Source organism: Fukomys damarensis, unplaced genomic scaffold, assembly GCF_012274545.1.
Source record: "Fukomys damarensis isolate Sample0158 unplaced genomic scaffold, DMR_v1.0_HiC HiC_scaffold_15, whole genome shotgun sequence".
Lineage (NCBI taxonomy): Eukaryota > Metazoa > Chordata > Mammalia > Rodentia > Bathyergidae > Fukomys > Fukomys damarensis.
This window is the reverse complement of record NW_022900927.1, coordinates 22558028-22570848: the sequence shown is the minus strand read 5'-3', so window position 1 is coordinate 22570848 and position 12821 is coordinate 22558028. Positions and strand designations below refer to the sequence as shown.

The following is a 12821-nucleotide window of genomic DNA, read 5'->3' as shown; positions in this document are numbered from 1 at the left end:
CCCCGCGCTCTCCGGGGACCCAGACGGGCGCACGGTCCCGCCTCCGTCCACGCCAGCCAGGCGCCTTCCAGGGCAGGCCCGGGCTGCAAAGGAAGGAGGATGCGGGGAGGTCATTAAAGCCTGCATCGGCGACAGGCAAGGAGCCCCGAGACCTCCTGTGTCAGCTCCGCGATCCCGCGCGGGGTAGGTTCCGGCGCGATCCGACTGGCGCCCTCTGGTGCCCAACTCGTGGCAGTAGAGCCCCACTCAGCGCGGCATTCAGATCCCGCGAATTGGCGTTCCAAATCTGTCCGAGAGCGCCTAATCTTTTCTCCCCCAGAGACTTTGTGAACAATTAAGCGTCGACGGAGAACTCGCCCCCCACTTCAAACCAGGCTCTTTATTTGATTCGTTTACTTTTTTTTTTTCAGGTACTGGGGATTGAACCCAGAGCTTTCACTCTGAGGTACATCTCTATTCTACCCCATCCCCACTTTTGAGACTTGGTAAATCCAGCCTGAAGTGCAATTTCTGATCCTCCCGCTTCAGCCTCCTGGAGTACTGGAAGGACAGGTATGCTTATCACACACCCCAAGGCTAAAATTGTTTACACCTGCTGTGTGTACTGATAGTCAAACTCTAGGGTTCATTCACTGCTGGAGGCTTAACTACACCTGGTCAGGTGGTTGGCCTCATCCTGATCTCTTGCAAAACAGTCATACAACTAACTGCAAAACCATTAGTACATGTACACATCCATACACCATTTCATTTGCAAAGTAGTATTTCCTCAAACTGAATGCCTTAGAGAATGTATCACATAGCATAATAGGTGCAGTAAGCAACTTCACTCTTCATTTTATCCTTTTATATATTTTTCTTATTTTTGTTTATTGAGAGAGTCTCGCGGTGTAGTTCAAGCTGGCCTTTAACTCACTATGTAGCCCGGCTGGCCTTAAACTTCCTATGATCCTTCTGCCTCAGCCTCACTAGTGTGGGGATTACAGGTATGTGCCGCTTTCCGTTTCACAGAATTGGAAACATGAGTTTTCTCCAAGTTCATCTACCTGATAACCATGGTCAAGGTGGTCAGGAGGTGCTCAAGTCTTACCTGAGACTGGAATTTCATCTGTTCAGATTCAAGCTGCCATCAGATAATAGTACTAATATCTCTCCATGTAGTTCAAGCTGGCCTTGAACTCACTGTGTAGCCCAGACTGGCCTTGAACTTGAGGATCCTTCTGCCTCAGCCTCCCCAAATGCTGGGAATACAGGCTGAAGCCACCATGCCAGCTTTGTTTCCTTGTTTAAAGGCAGTTGTAGGAGCTGAGTGTGATGCAGGCCTTGTAGTCCCAGCACTTGGGAGGCTGGGGCAGGAGGATGATAGCAAGCTCGAAGCCAGCCTGAGTTACACAGTGAGTTAATAACCACGGAGATCTGCTCTGAAAAGAAGGAGAGAAGTCCCTGTTTAGAAAGAAAGAAAAGGAACTGGAGGACTAAGTACACAAGACACTGGGGTATGTACTTACAAGGTAGTTTGGATTTGAGGAAGAGGCAAGTGCAGACCTAATTTAACTGTTGTGCTGGACCTTTAAGAACCAGTGAGTGCTAGCTTTATCCATTCCTGTTATTTTCAACCCCACTCCTTCCCTCTATAGCCCAAGTTGTTTGCCACTGTCATTTTTTTTTTTTTTTTTTTTTTTTTTTGTAACGGGGATTGAACTCTGGACCTTATGCTTGCAAGGCAGGTAGCGGAACCACTGAGCTAAATCCCTGGCTCTGTCTTCATTCTTTTTCTTTTTTTTTTAAATTACGTTTATTGGCTCATTTTAGGCTTATAATAGTTACAGTCTTACTTTAGATGTTGTACCTTTACATGACTTACCTTGGTTCTTTCTTTCCCCTCCATTCCCCAGTCTTCCCTTTACCCCCTGCATCCTTTTCCCTATTTACAAAGACATTATTTCTGTGTTTTTCCTTTTCTCATATTTTTACTTTTCCCTTTTTATCTTTTCCCTACCCCTCCCACTTCCTCTACTCTTTTAGATCTTTTCTTCCTATTACATAATATCAATTATACATGTTGATCATTATTTACACTTTTACTTTTTCACACCAGAGAAACTGTTCGGTATTTACACATGTGTGTCCTATTAGTTTCACTTGAGTATGGCCTCAATGTGCATCCACGTAGCTACAAATGTCTGTAGGTTCTCAATCTTTATGGCTGAGTAGTACTTCATGTTATATAAAAAAAAACACATTTTTATCCAATCTCCAGTTGATGGACAATTGGGCTGTTTCCAAGTTTTAGCTATTACAAATTGTGTTGCTATAAACATGGGTACACATATGTTACTGTGATATGATTCTTTTAATTCTTTTGGGAAGGTATCCAGCAGAGGAATAGCTGGGTCAAATGAGACATCCAATCCTACTTGGTTGAAGTATCTCCATATTGACTTCCATAGTGGTTGCACCAGTCTTCACTCCCACCAACAATAAAGAAGGGTTCCTTTCTCCCCACAACCTTGCCAGCATTTGTTACTGATTTTTTTCTTTTTTTTTCACAACTTTATTTATTTGGTACCAGGGATCGAACTTGGGACCTTGTGCTTTCAAGGCAGGCAGTTGCACCACTGAGCTAAATCCCAGGCCTGTTACTGATTTCTTGATAGCAGCCATTCTTTCTGGGGTGAAGTAGAATCTCAGTGTTGTTTTCATCTGCATTTCTCGAATGATCAGTGATGCTGAACATTTTTTCATATGTTTATTTGCTGCTTTCACTTCTCCGAGAACGTGTTCATTTCAGATGCCTATTTTTGAATCCGGTCTTTTTCTTTCTTGTTTTTTTTGGTACAGGGGATTGAACTCAGGTCCTTGCGCTTGCAAGGCAGGCCGCCAAATCTCTGAGCTAAATCCCTGGCCCTTGAATCGGGTCTTTATATTTTGGGGGGGGCCTGATTATTTTGAGGGTTTTTTTTAATACATTCTAGATAGTAGACCTTTGAGGAACAGTTGATAAAAATTTTTTCCCACATCGTGAGTTTTCTGTCAGCTCTACTGGTGATTACTCTTGCAGTGCAGCTTTTTTAAAAAGATGAGATCTGGGCCAGGGATTTAGCTCAGTGGTTTGGTGGACTGCCTTGCAAGCGCAAGGACCCGAGTTCAATCCTCGGTACCAAAAAAAAAAAAAAAAAAAAAAAGAGAGATCCCATTGTTGATTCTTTGTGCTAGTTTTCATCGTACTGAGGATTTGTTCATAAAGTTTTTTCCTATGCTAATATCTTCAAGAGTTCTAACTATACTCCAGAAAGTTTAATGTTTCTGTTTTAATATTTGTATCTTTAATCCACTTGGATTTTAGTTTAGGACATGGTGAAACACATGGGTCTAGTTTTAATCTTTGGCAAGTTGAATCCACTTTTTCCAACACCATTCATTAAAGAGGCTATCTTTCCTCCAGTGGGGATGGTTGGTTCGTTTGTCAAAGATGAGATAGCTGAGTATGTCTGGAGTTGTTTCTGTATCTTCTAATCTATTCCACTGATCCTAGGATCTGTTTCTTTACCAGTGCCATGCTGTTTTTATCACAGTAGCTTTGTAGTATAGTTTCACATTGGGGATTGTGGTACCCCCTGCCATGTTTCTGTTGCCTAGGATGGCTTTTGCTATTCTAGGTCTCTTCTGGTTTCAAATGAATTTTTGGATTGTTTTCTCTAGTTCTGTAAAACATACTGTTGGGATTTCAATAGGGATTGTGTTGAAGGTATATAGCAGTTTTGTAAGTATGGCTATTTTCACTATATTGGTTCTTCCTACCGAGGAGCAAGGGATTTTTTTCAATTTTCTTACATCATCAATCTCTTTTTTTCAGTGTTGTAGTTCTCAATGTAGAAGTCTTTTGCTTCCTTTGTTAGACTGATTCCTAGATATTTCTTTTTGGGGGGATGCTATTGTGAAAGGAATTGTTTTCTTAATTTCACTCTCAGTCTGTTATTGTGTACAAGAAGGCTATTTATTTATTTTTTATTGTTTACCTTGTATCTAGCTACTTTACTGAATCTGTCAATTAAGTCTAGAAGTCTTTTGGTGGAGTTTTTTGGGTGTTCTATGTACAGTATCATATTGTCAGCAAATAATGACAGTTTAATATCTTCCTTTCCTATCTTTATTGCTTTTATTTGTTTCTCTTATTTAATTGCTGAGTTTCCAAAACTATATTGAGCAGGGGTAGTGATAGTGGACATCCACTTTTAGAGTGAAAGTTTTCAGTTTTTGAATATTTAGTATGATATTGGCTGTTGGTTTTCATAGATAGCCTTTATCAAATTGAGATAAAGACCACCTGTTCCAAGAGTTATAGAAAAATATGAATTAAATGTGAATAGTCCATTTTTTCCTGAGCACTGGTTGCTGCCTCATGATTCCAGCTGAATATAGTCACAGGTTGCTCTGTGCCTAATGATTGACATGCTCTGCTCATTTTTAAAACACATTTTCTTAGGGCTGGGGATTTAGCTCAGTGGTTCCGCCGCATGCCTCAAAAGCACAAGGTCCTGAGTTCAGTCCATTCCCGGGGTCACTCCTGTGTAGGCTGCAGCCAGTAGAAGGCACAGAAGGCAGTGGAGTAGCATCCCGCGTACGGAACAGTGCTCAGGAAGGCACTTTGGAGCCATCCCTGTCTTCATTCTTTAGCACTTGGAGAAACAGCATGCTAAGCATGCATGGTGTAAACAGTGCTCAAAGCTGATGGTTTCCGTTAAGGGCTGGCTGGCATGAATGAATAATCTAAAGAAGGGAGGCTTTACTTATAAATGCTGTCAGTAGTTCTCCAGCATCTTTATCTTTCTTCACTCTTAACTAGTGGCTTGGTTCTTATTCTCCTGGAAAAGAAGATAATCAGGAGCCAGCTGTGGGGCACACATCTGTAATCCTAGCACTCATGCTGAAGAAGCAAAATTTCAAGTTCGAGGCCAGCTGACATAGTGAGAGCCTGTCTTTTAAAAAAAAAATGGTAATCAAGGAGCCAGGAATTTAGCTCAGTGGTGCTGCCACCTGCCTCCCAAGTGTAATGTCCTGAGTTTGATCCGCGGTACCAAAAAAAACAAATAAGGTAATCAAAAGAAAACATCCAGGCTAGGGTTGTAGTTCAAGGACTGGGTTCACCAGCACCACACACACACACACACACACACACACACACACACACACCCCCAACAACATCCAAATAAAAACCATCCTTATCTTACCACCAATCTGACCATCTCACCTTTATACTCAGACTTCCATCTTGTTACACTGAGTTGTCCTTGCTCACATTTAAGCCAGCTGCCACTCCCAATATTTCTTGCGTATCAAGGACTAATTTTCCTGCTCTTACCCACTTTCTCCTGCATTATCAACTTTTCTTTCTATACATTCACTTCATTAGCATACAGATATATTGTAAGATCTGCCATTTAAAAAAAACAAAACAGCCTGTCATTGGTGGTGTATACCTGTCATCTCAGCACTGGGGAGGCCGAGGCAGGAGGATCACTACAAGTTCAAAGCCAGCCTGGACTATATAGCAAGACCCTGTCTCAAAAAACCAAAATAAATAATAAAAAAGCAAATCAAAACTAATTTTCTTTAATCTCCATAATCTAGTCCATTGTTCCTAACTGCTATAAAATGTTCTATTATGTGATTCTCTAGATTTTGTTTGTTACCCCAGTGACAAAAAACTAGACTGTGTCTAACTTCTGACTTCCTGCATCCACAAGCAAGTCTGTAATATCTTTGCATGTGTCTTCTTGGGCCCTTCGAAATGTTTTGTGTCTATCAAGCGCCACATTCTGTTGAGTCTGCCCCTATCCATAGTAGGGTGTTTATATTCCAACTTCCTTGCTAATACTTGACACTATTCACATTACCAATATTCTGTTTTACGTTCGTTTTTAAATACTTTACTGCAGGTGTTTTTCCTGGTACTGGTGATTTTTAAAATTTTTTTTGTTTTTGAGACAGGGTCTCACTATCAGTTCAGGCTGGCCTTGAACTCATTAGTAGCCCAGGCTGGCCTCAAACTCTTAGCTATCCTCCTGCCTTAGCCTCCTGAGGACTGGGATTATAGGTGTATGCCACATCTTCTAGCTTGCAATTTTAATTAATATACTTTGTGAGCTTTTGAATTTTCTTTTGTCTTTTTTTTTCTTTTTTGGCAGTACTGAGGATCAAACCAAGCTTCTTAAATATTCTAGGGTAGTGCTGTACCACTGAGTTACACCTACAGTCTGATTTTTCTCTATAAATTTCATCTTAATTTTCCTTTGCCTATCTTTGTACTAGAATTTTGCCCTATTTTTATATCATTTTGCCACAGATTATTGTATATTTCAGATGAGTCCTTTGTTGATGTAAGACACTGCAAAATCTCTTCCAGTTTTTTTTTCTTTGTACCAGTGTTGTAGTCGCAGGATTTGGCAAGGGAATACATTAAATACAGGACATATAACTTATAAGGTTATTTTATGATAATTACCCAGGGAGTCAAATGCAAGAGATTAACCACACACCGGAAGCCCCAAACATTCAACTGAGGGCTTGGATCCCAGTAGTTTCCCACACAAGTCCGGCTAAAGGCTTAGAGTCCACAGCCGTGTCCTCCTCAAGTCCAGCCAGTGGCCTAGAGCCCACGGCAATGTCTTGGGCTTGTCCGCATTGAGGATCTGTACTTGGAAGGCCCAAAGGCCAGTGGCCAGAAAATCTGTGCTGGTGAGATGAAGGATTTGTGCCACCAAGGGATCTACTTTGAAGCCAGGAAGTGATGCTCATGGTAAAGATCAGAGCTCCCCTGATGAAAGCAGCAGCCATCCCCAGTGACAGTGAGGTCCCAAGCTCCTGAGCTCCTCCTCCAAGAACAGCCTAGTTCACATCAGGAAAAACCATCCACAGCAAGCTCCTCCTAGAAAATCAACAGGCCAAGATCTTCCTCCCCAGTTCTCTTTTTATGGCTGTTGGTAACAATCTTCAGGTGGATTCTCCATGCCCAGACCATACTGATTCAGTTCAGCTTGGCATTACAGGTTGACCATTAGTCCACCACAATCTGGGATCAAACTCAGGACCTTGTGCTTTCGAGGCAGGTAGCAAAACCACTGCGCTAAATCCCAGCCTTCTTCCCAATTTTTTTTTATAAGTTCTGTCACTAATACTGTTTATTAAACAGAAATTCTTAGGCCAGGGATTTGGCAAAAAAAAAAAAATCTTAATTTTGCTATTATCTGATTTATGAATTTTTATTTCTTTTGGCTTATGATCTTGATTTGTGTGTGGCAGTCGTGAATGAACCCAATGCCTTGCACGCGCAAGACAAGTGCTGTACCACTGAGCTAGATTCCCAGCCTTTTATTTAGCTATTAACTGTTTAATAGAGCTGGGTGTGGTGGTGCATACCTTTAATTCCAGCACTTCAAAGGCTGAGGCAGGAGGATCACTGCCAGTCTGAGGCCAGTTTAGGGTAGGTAATGAGTTCAAGGCCAGTCCGAATTGCAGAGTAAGACCCTGACTGAAAAAACAAAACAAAAAAAATATTTAAGAGAGATGTGGCCCCAGCGGTGCTGGTGGCAGTGAACCCCCAGGGAATGGTGGTGAGGTGGCCTTTTCAGGAGGAGACCGGCATCTGTGAGAAGTGCTGTGCTGAGTTCTGCAACACAAAAAAATCACACTAAAGATCCACCTGTTACCATGAATGACAGTGAGGGCCTGGGCCTGCAGAGGACTCCAGAGCTGTGTGGAGCCACCAACCATAAGCATCAAGTCCCAGCAGTGAGGATGGCGTCAGGGTGAACCATGGCAGCTCAGTTCCAGGTACCTGAAGAAAGGCTGGGAGCAGTTGGTCATTTACTTGAACACAAGACTGCTCTTCCCCGCGCCCCCAGGACATAAGCTATTTATTCAAAAGCAGAGTGACCAACACTGACGTGACTGCAGGCAGGCACTCAGGCACCAAGGTGGCAGTGAATCAGCCGAGTGCAGACCCCCACGCCTGAGCCTGGCACCAAGCATCCCAGGGGACCTGGGGCAGAGCCTCTGTCTGTATCTGCAGCAGATCCAGCTCATGGAGCAGATCTGAATCTAGGTGATTTGTGGGCCCCATGCCTTCCACAGAGTGCCCTAAAGACTTTGGACAGCCACATGTCTCACCAATTGTCCACCACGGTGGCCCTGCTTAGCCAGAAGGCCTTAGCCAAGGTCTGCTCTGGATGTCTTGAAACAAGCTACCTCAGGAAACATCCCTTCCACCCCCAGCTGTCTCCCTGTCCCCAGAGCTGACACTCTGCCCTGAAGCTGGAGGGGACCAGGGTTTACCCCTGACTCACCTACCCAGTGCTGTGCTACTCAGGCCCGAGGCTCTCTGGTCTTCCAGAGTCCTTTTGAGATAGGAAAGGAAAAATAAAAACTAGGTAGAAAGGAGACAAGGAAATCGAGATTTTAAAATTGTACTTACCTGCAGCTTCAAGACAAGTTACTTAAGCCTTTTTCTAGGAAACTTGCTTTTAAAAACATCCTATAGGGCCTGTAATCCCAGCGGTTGGGAGGCTGAGGCAGGAGGATCACTGCAAGTTCAAGACCAGCCTGGGCTACATGGTAAGTTCCAGGTCAGTCTCAACTACATAGTGAGACCCTGTCTCAAAAAACCAAAATAAAAAAACATCCTATAGGTCTCAAAGACAATAAGCCTGTAAGTCTGGGCTCTGAACCTGTCCTTTTCACCTATAGATTTGTGCTTCCTCTACCTGCAAAGTAGTAATATTGATGGATAGCAGATCTCAACTTTAAACACATGTAGATGGCTTGCATTGTAACCTAACCGTAAGAATATACATCCTAGGGCTGGGGATTTAGCTCAGTGGTTCCAGCGCCTGCCTCGAAAATGTAATGACCCCAGTTCAATCCCCGGTACCCGCAAAAAAGAATATACATCCTAGGAGGCTGAGGCAGGAGGCTCACTATGAATTCAAGGCTTGCCTGGGCTACACAATGAGTTCAAGGCTAGCCTGAACCACGAAACAAGACTGTTTAAGTATATAGCCTAGATCACCCATTTTGAAGACATCCCTTAAATATACCCATCTCTGGCTCATAATATGTCTCGTTTCTCTGAGGACTCCTACTCGATTCTTGAGTGCATCCTAAAATCTCTGCCTTGTAAACCCTTCTCTTGTGTCTTAGTGATGCAACCTAACAATTCTTTTTCTGCCATGGGGGACAATGAACCTAGTATAAAAAGCAGGTTAAGTTCCTTACGTCAGCCTTGGGGATCTTAGACTCAGCCCAGTGACCCTTTTTCCACTGTGGTGCTAGATCCATCCAAGAAGGGGAAAGAGAAGCCACCCAGAATCTCTTTGGTGGGTGTGAAACCCCAAGGTGAGGTGGTCCTACAAACTCGAGTGTCCTACCACTCTCCCATCAATGTTTATCTGGGCACACCTCACCTTTGTCAAAGTTCAAGTTCCTGGCACATTTGTTGGGCCCTCCAACTTGTCCCCAGGCTGACACCTTCGTTAGTGGCCCAGGCATGCAAGGAGGCTGCACACAGTGTGGGAAGAAGTCATCTGCCAGTGCCCTTCAGATTCATGGGCAGAGCCACACTGGAGAGAAGCCTTCTGAGTGCAACCTACACAGATAGGCATGTGCCATCGAAGGCAAACTAAGGTCTACTACGTGATGGGCAGCCAGCAGTATCTTGGCCATTAAGAACACGGTGGCTCTTGGACATAGATGGAAAGAGTTTTCCCAAGGAAATTTTGCCCTGCTCAGTAAGTATGGACCCAGTAGCGTGGAACCCATTTACATCAGCATGCTTGATGGTGGCCTGGCTGTGTAGCCAGTGGGATCTTAATGACACAGAGCGGGCAGCTTTCCCACCCTGCCTGTGTTCCTGGGGGCCAGCTCCTTGTGCATACACACTGCCTCACGTAGTGGATCGCAGTCAAAAACCAGGTGTTACCAAAGCCTTGCCAAGTACCAGTTCCTCACTTCCTGAAGAGTGAGATTTCCCTCAGCTAAATTGGAGAAGCCTGGGGGTGGGGATGGGGCAGGTGGAAAATGCAAATGGAGCAGAGTCTCCAGGATCCTGCTTTATTTTAGTTTTCTTAAAGAATCCATTTCCTTCTGTTTTCCTTTTTCTTACTGATACGCAAATGGTCTTATGGTGGTGACCCAACCTTGGACAATCTTGCAAGCACAACTGTTGCTATGCTATTTTGCCAAAAATGAAAACAAAAATTGAAAAGCAGAATAAATTCATACATTACCTTTTTTTTTCTAACCCAAGGCCTGTGCACCCCTCAAGGAAAGAGAGGCCAGTGCGGTGTCCTGAAGAGCCTTTCTTTCCCCCCCATATGAAAATGACCTGACAACTAGGGTAATCATGCAGAGTGGAGAGTGTCACCCACCTCTTCGGCACAAACAGCCCAGACAAGGCATGGAATGGTGCTGAAACCTTGAGCCTGGTCCAATGGCCAGCAGGAGTCCTCCAGTGTGAGTGAGTCATTGTGCTTCTGTGCTGGCGCGATCTTCAGAACGACATCCTGAGGACGGTGCCCAGGAGTAAGTTGGTCATCTCAGACTCCTTGACAGACTGGTGAAGAGCTCCATTCCCTCTAGGGACTTGATCTTCGTGTCCTTCACCCAGATTCACCATGAGAATGGACTCCTTGTCTTGGGGCCCTCCTGCTGCATGGGTATCATCCGCCTTTTGAGGTTTTCTCAAGGAAGAAGCTAGCTTTATTACTTGCAACAAACTATATATGTAGAAGCTTTGAGTGACTCTGCAAATGCTGTCACCTCTGTTAAGGTGTGCTGGTTGTAACTTACTGAACCACCATGGGAGAGACACCTGCTTAGCCTAATTGTGGTGGTAGAGTCACTGTGCACTTTCTGCCTGCAGGAACATGGACACCTATCTGTTGTCTACTTAGGGGCCTGTCTCATATTATTACAGAAAAACTGTAATTCATAAAGCTAAAATTGTAATTGGTGAGCTAAGACACAATATTCTCATGAAATGTTGAGACATGCTGTGTTTAAGATGCTATGTAGGGTTGGGATTTTAGCTCAGTGGTTCCGCTGCCTGCAAAAAAAAAAAAAAAAAAAAAAAAAAAAAAAAAAAGAAGAAAAGAAAGAAACACCATGATATGTACTTTCCAAACCACAGTGCTCTCCCTGTAGCACTTGGCTGTAGGTGCTTATCAAAAGCCACCTGCATAATAAAAAGTCCCAACCAGCACTTCTGTTTTGCCAGATAATCCCTGCTTCCTTTGTAACAGCATAAAAGTTTGTTCAGATTTGAGCTCAGGGTCAGACCCAAGGACTTGCTTCTGGGGTCTGGCCTTGCTATCAGCAATATATATATATATATGTATATATATAACAATAATTTCATACATATTAATGAGATCAATCCTATATCCAAAGAGATCCTGATACTTAGCTACACTGATTTACTTTTCTATACATATTATTTTATTTATAATTATTTTATTTTGTTATTTACAGAAAGTAATAAAATAAGCAGACTGACTCAAGAAAATATTTATACTATACATTTGGTGTCTGCGGGAAAACCGAAAGTAATTTCTTTCTTGACCAGCGGACCGGCACTGAGTCGGGTCTCAGATTCATTGGGCAGGGGGCACCCCTTGGAGACTTTTTCCTTGGCCCCCTCGAAGAATCGGGATACCCTCTCGCCGCCAGCAGAAAAGAGAGGAAGGACGAGGGCCCCTGTGACTGCGGGCCAGGTAGGCTAGTCCGGGACAAACCTCAGAAAACTTTGGTTCTGTTTTTATCCACCTCCTGGAAAGGAAAGGGGTCTGATCGCCCCCTTGAGGCATAGCGCCTCTTTTGTTAGGACTCTTGAGTGCATTTGTTAAATAATTTAAATTAGAAAGGGTCACCCCGGGGTGGAACGCTTAACCTCTGAATGAGTGTGTGTGTGAAAGTGATTGAGAACAGACCGGGTAAGCTTCCCACTGTACCTCCGTCCGTGTTCCAAGACGAAAGGAAGGGGCGCTTGTGCTTAAAAGATTTTCCTGGAGTTGCAGACTTGAATGGGCCTGCTCTGTGATTCTGTAGACGCGTCTGGAAAGGACTAGTTCCGAGGCTCTTGGCGGTGAGAAATCCTCCCAAAGCCCGGAGAGTCATCGCGGTTACCCTCCTTTGTCTTGCGACACCGAACAAGATCACTACATACACTAGTACCTAGTGATCATGGAGACAGTACCTCACGCCCTACTGTACAGGATGTGTGTTAAAGAATTTTGGGCCGGGGATTTGGCTCAGTGGTTCCGCCACTTGCCTTGAAAGCACAGGAGCCTGAGTTCGATCCCCGGTACCAAAAAGAATTTTAAGAAAGGATTTTCAGATCACTATAGTGTTAAAATTAAGCCCTGAAAGTTTAGATCCTTTTATGAATTAGAATGGCCACATCTGTGCAGTGGATGGCCAGCAGAGGGTACTCCAGACAGTAAGATAGTGAGATGTGTCTGGCTGGCAGTCAGAGCTCCAGGGAAAGAACATCCTGACCAACTTCCGTACAGATTCCTGGCTGAACCTCTGCAGAGAAATGCCCGCCTGGCTATGCATTTGTGCCATGGGAACAAAAGGAAGAATACTGACCTTGAAGCAAAATGGTACAGGAGGGTCGAAGAAACCAGTTCTCTGAACCTGAACAAGAAAAAAGCAGACTTTCCCACACCCTAGGCCACTGCTACCCCGCCCCCAGCTACCACAACCCACATTGCCTGATTCAACCACGTCGCTTCTGGGAGCACCAGCATGGAATGGGAGACTCT

The 12821-nt window shown here is 44.0% G+C and overlaps 1 long non-coding RNA gene across 2 annotated transcripts in view; it reads left to right on the top strand.

The window, feature by feature from the left end:
* The window catches only part of LOC104876586, an 11762-nt gene extending 485 nt beyond the window's left edge, over positions 1–11277 (top strand). The window contains exons 1-3 of one of the 2 annotated variants that reach the window (XR_784373.3): positions 16–183; positions 411–552; positions 10304–11277. This is a non-coding gene — a long non-coding RNA (uncharacterized LOC104876586). Of the gene's footprint in view, positions 1–15; positions 184–410; positions 553–10303 lie in introns of those variants that run through there. The other variant, XR_784374.3, reaches the window with a different exon arrangement.
* The last annotated feature ends 1544 nt before the right edge of the window (positions 11278–12821 follow it).